The sequence below is a fragment of the Lathyrus oleraceus genome, chromosome 2 (genome assembly GCF_024323335.1).
Source record: "Lathyrus oleraceus cultivar Zhongwan6 chromosome 2, CAAS_Psat_ZW6_1.0, whole genome shotgun sequence".
In the NCBI taxonomy this organism is placed as follows: Eukaryota; Viridiplantae; Streptophyta; class Magnoliopsida; order Fabales; family Fabaceae; genus Lathyrus; species Lathyrus oleraceus.
Window position 1 is genome coordinate 404,661,516 of NC_066580.1, and position 5,454 is coordinate 404,666,969.

A 5,454-nucleotide genomic window follows, 5' to 3' on the forward strand; every position below is an offset into this window, starting at 1 on the left:
ATTAATTTAATTTAAATAAATACATATTATTATCGGGGTGTTACAACTCTCCCCCACTAAAAGAGTTTTCGTCCTCGAAAACATACCTCAATCGAACAACTCCGGATAAGCCTCCTTCATCTGGCTCTCCAGTTCCCAAGTCACATTGCCACCTGCTGGTCCTCCCCAAGCTACCTTCACTAAGGCAATCTCTTTACCCCGTAACTGCTTCAACTCTCGATCCTCGATCCTCATAGGTGATGTTTCAACAGTCAGGTTATCTCTCACCTGTACATCATCTACTTGGACTACATGCGACGGATCATGAATGTACCTCCTCAACTGAGACACATGAAAAACATCATGCAAATTCGCAAGCGACGGCGGTAAAGCGATACGATAGGCTACCTCTCCTATCCTCTCCAAAATCTGATAAGGACCAATAAATCGATGTGTCAACTTCTTCGACTTCAAAGCTCGACCAACACCAGTTATCGGAGTGACACGAAGAAATACATGATCTCCCTCTTGGAACTCAAGTGACTTCCTCCTCTTGTCATGATAACTCTTCTGACGACTCTGAGCAATTCTCATCTTCTCCTGAATCATCTTAATCTTTTCTGTAGTCTGTTGAACAATCTCCGGTCCAACCACAGCACTCTCACCGGACTCATACCAACATAACGGTGTCCGACATCTCCTACCATACAAAGCTTCAAACGGTGCCATACCAATGCTCGAATGAAAACTATTGTTGTAGGTAAACTCAATCAAAGGCAAATAACAATCCCAAGCACCTCCTTTTTCCAAAACACAAGCTCTCAAAAGATCTTCTAATGACTGAATCGTCCTCTCAGTCTGACCATCAGTCTGCGGATGATATGCAGAACTCAATCTCAGCTTAGTTCCCAAAGCCCTCTGCAAACCTTCCCAGAACTTCGATGTAAATCTAGGATCTCTGTCCGAAACAATACTCGACGGAATACCATGCAAACTTACAACCTTCTCAATATACAACTCAGCTAATCTCTCTAACGGATAATCCATTCTGATCGGAATGAAATGAGCCGATTTCGTCAATCTATCCACAATCACCCAAATAGCCTCAAAATTCCTACTTGTCCTCGGCAAACCAGAAACAAAATCCATACTGATACTATCCCACTTCCACTCTGGAATAGCCAACGGTTGCATTAGCCCAGACGGCTTTTGATGCTCAATCTTTGACTTCTGACAAGTCAAACAGGAATAAACAAAACTCGCAATTTCTCTCTTCATTCCTGGCCACCAAAATAACTTCTTCAAATCATGGTACATCTTCGTAGCTCCAGGATGAATACTCAGGCCACTACGATGTCCCTCTTCAAGAATACTCTTCTTAAGCTCAGTAACATCCGGAATACACACCCGACTACCAATTTTCAAAACACCGTTCTCATCAACTCTGAATTCACCACCTTGACCTTGATTCACTAAAGTCAACTTATCAACCAAAAGCATATCGGATTTCTGACCCTCTCTGATCTCATCCAGAATATTACTCGTCAACTTCAACATTCCCAATTTAACACTATTGTGGGTACTCTCACACACCAAACTCAAATCTCTAAACTGCTCAATTAAATCCAACTCTTTAACCATTAACATAGACATATGTAAGGATTTCCGACTCAACGCATCAGCCACTACATTTGCTTTACCCGGATGATAATTCAAACCAAAATCATAATCCTTCAGAAACTCTAACCATCTCCTCTGTCTCATATTCAGCTCTTTCTGATCAAACAAATACTTCAAACTTTTATGGTCACTGAAAACTTCAAATCTTGATCCATACAAATAATGCCTCCACAACTTCAGAACAAATACCACAGCTGCCAACTCTAAATCATGTGTCGGATAGTTCCTCTCATGAACCCTTAGTTGTCTCGAAGCATAAGCTATAACCTGCTTATTCTGCATCAACACACCACCTAGACCCAACAATGAAGCATCACAATAAACCTCAAATAATTCCGACGAACTCGGTAATATCAGGATAGGAGCAGTAGTCAACCTTCTCTTTAACTCTTGGAAACCTTCTTCACATATTGAATCCCAAACAAACGCTTGCCCCTTTCTAGTCAACATTGTCAACGGTAACGCCAACTTGGAAAATCCCTCAATGAACTTCCTATAATAACCTGCAAGTCCAAGAAAACTCCTTATCTCAGAAACTGACTTCAGAGCTTCCCACCTAGATACCGCTTCTATCTTAGAAGGATCAACGGCAACACCACCTCTTGAAATCACATGCCCAAGAAAACTAACTTCTTCTAACCAAAATTCACACTTAGACAGTTTAGCAAATAACTTCTTTTCTCGGAGGACTTCTAAAACCACTCTCAAATGCTCAGCATGCTCTTCTTCAGATTTCGAGTACACCAAAATGTCATCAATAAACACTACTACAAACTTGTCCAGGTACGGATGGAAAATCCTATTCATATACTCCATAAATACTCCAGGCGCATTAGTCACACCAAAAGGCATTACAGAATACTCATAATGTCCATACCTTGTTCTGAAAGCAGTCTTCTGAATATCTTCAGTTTTCACACGTATCTGATGATACCCAGATCTCAAGTCTATCTTGCTGAACACACTAGCACCAACCAATTGATCCATTAAATCATCAATCCTAGGCAAAGGATACCGATTCTTGATCGTCACTTTATTCAGTTGCCTGTAGTCCACACACAACCTCATAGTACCTTCTTTCTTCTTAACCAACAACACTGGTGCACCCCACGGTGACACACTCGGACGAATAAATTTCTTATCCAACAAATCTTCCAACTGACTCTTCAATTCAGCTAGCTCAACAGCAGACATACGATAAGGAGCCATCGATATCGGTCTAGTACCAGGTACCAAATCAATCGTGAACTCAACTTCACGCTCTGGCGGTAATTCATTCACTTCTTCCGGAAACACATCAGGAAAATCACACACCACAGCTAGATCGCCAATCACCAGTTTATCTTTAGCCTCCAAGGTTGCTAACAGCATAAACAACTCCGCCCCATCTGCTACTTCTTCATTCACCTGCCTGGCCGATAGAAACAAACTCTTTCCTTCTTCAATCTCAGGAAATATCACAGTCTTATCAAAACAGTTGATATAGACTCGGTTAAACACCAACCAGTTCATACCCAGAATAACATCAACCTGTACTAGTGGAAGACACACAAGGTCTATCCCAAAGTCTCTACCAAAAATACTCAAGGGACAACTTAGACAAACTGAAGTAGTAGTTACTGAACCCTTCGCAGGAGTATCAATCACCATACTTCCAAACATCTCAGATATCTCTAACTTAAGTTTCACAGCGCAATCCAAAGATATAAAGGAATGAGTAGCACCGGTGTCAATAATAGCTACAAGAGGAAAGCCATTAATATAACACGTACCTCGGATCAAACGATCATCTGCAGAAGTCTCAGAACCCGATAAAGCAAAAACCTTGCCTCCTGACTGATTCTCTTTCTTCAGCTTAGGACATTGTGGACTGATATGACCCAACTCTCCACAGTTGAAACAAGTCACAGCCTTCAACCGGCAATCTGCAGCTAAATGACCACCTTTTCCACATTTGAAACACTTCTTCTCATTACTGGTACACTCATGGATACGATGTCCAGCCTGACCACATCTGTAACACTTAACAGGAGCACTAGAATCTCCCCCACTAGTCCTCTTCGTCCCACTCTGCCTCTGAAAACCTTTGCCAGCTGCATACGGTTTTCCACGATCCATCTGATTCTTGCCTCTCCTATCAACTCTCTGCTGATAGCTCTCAGCTCTTGCCTTGGAATCCTGTTCGAAAATCCTGCAACAGTCAACCAAATCAGAAAACACTCTAATCCTCTGATATCCAATCGCCTGCTTGATCTCGGGACGCAACCCGTTCTCAAACTTCACACACTTGGAAAATTCCCCAGCAGCCTCAGCATAGGGAGTATAATACTTAGACAACTCTGTGAACTTAGCAGCATACTCCGTAACAGACCGGTTACCCTGCTTCAATTCCAAGAACTCTATCTCTTTCTTTCCTCTGACATCTTCGGGAAAATACTTCCTCAGAAATCTCTCTCTGAATACAGCCCAAGTAATCTCAGCATCTCCAGCAGTTTCCAACTCAGTGCGGGTAGCAACCCACCAATCATCAGCTTCCTCTGACAGCATATGTGTACCGAACCTGACCTTCTGGTTATCAGCACACTCAGTCACTCGGAAGATTCTCTCAATCTCCTTCAACCACTTCTGAGCACCATCTGGATCGTATGCCCCTTTGAACATTGGAGGATTGTTCTTCTGGAACTCACTCAGTTGACGAGCAGCTCCCATTCCCACAACATTCGGATCTCCTCCAAGTACTCCAGCTAGCATACCCAGAGCCTCAGCAATCGCAGCATCATCTCTACCTCTTCCAGCCATCCCTATTCTGAAAACCCAACAAGCTAAAACAATAAGTACTGATAGGGTTACACAACACCTATCCCGTACAGGGGAAACAGAAAAATTACGACTCGACTCGACCGACTATGCTCTGATACCACTAATGTAACACCCTTCTAAATACCCCAAATTATTATAATTAAAATAACAATATATTCATCAGAGTAATTATGCCCCGAAGGGTGTCACACAATCATTTCACAAAAATCATTAAAATATCCTGTCATGCTCATTTATTTAATCAAAATAAGGTTCTTTGCATAATTCGCAGCGGAATAAAATTCAACTCAATGTAAAACATGTAACACAATACATGTAAATCATCAACAACCAATATCAAATCAATTAAGACATCCCCTCCCGATGTTACATCTATCAGAGCATGACCCATAAGAACTACTCTAGACTCCAAGCATTAACTTCTACTCAACTCATTTCTCGTTACCTGAAAAATAGGTGTAAGGGTGAGTTCCTCAATCAATATAACAAGCATTATAGAACAACATGTAATGCTAAGTAATTAACACATTAATTCACCCTAACCAGACTACACACTCAGCAACGGCAGTATCCGTTCAAACATCATATTCAACAATAACATATAGCATATATATAATCTCAACCATACTCAACATCAACAACACAACACACAACACACATATAATACTGGAATACATCCATTCATATTATATGCCATACATTTATTATGCAATGAGACTCTATGCATGCGGTACCGACTATTTGTGAACATATAGTTCAACCTCACCGTCCAAATCCAGGCACGGCTACCAAGCTCACTAGTCCCACTCATTTGAGACATAGTGACTCACTCACTAATTCCTCACCATGGGAATTAGCTACCACCCCAAATGGGCCATGACATGCACGCTAATCACCTAGCATGCAAACATTAACAACAAAAATCAAGCTGATTTACTCACTAATTCCTCACCATGGGAATTAGCTACCACCCGA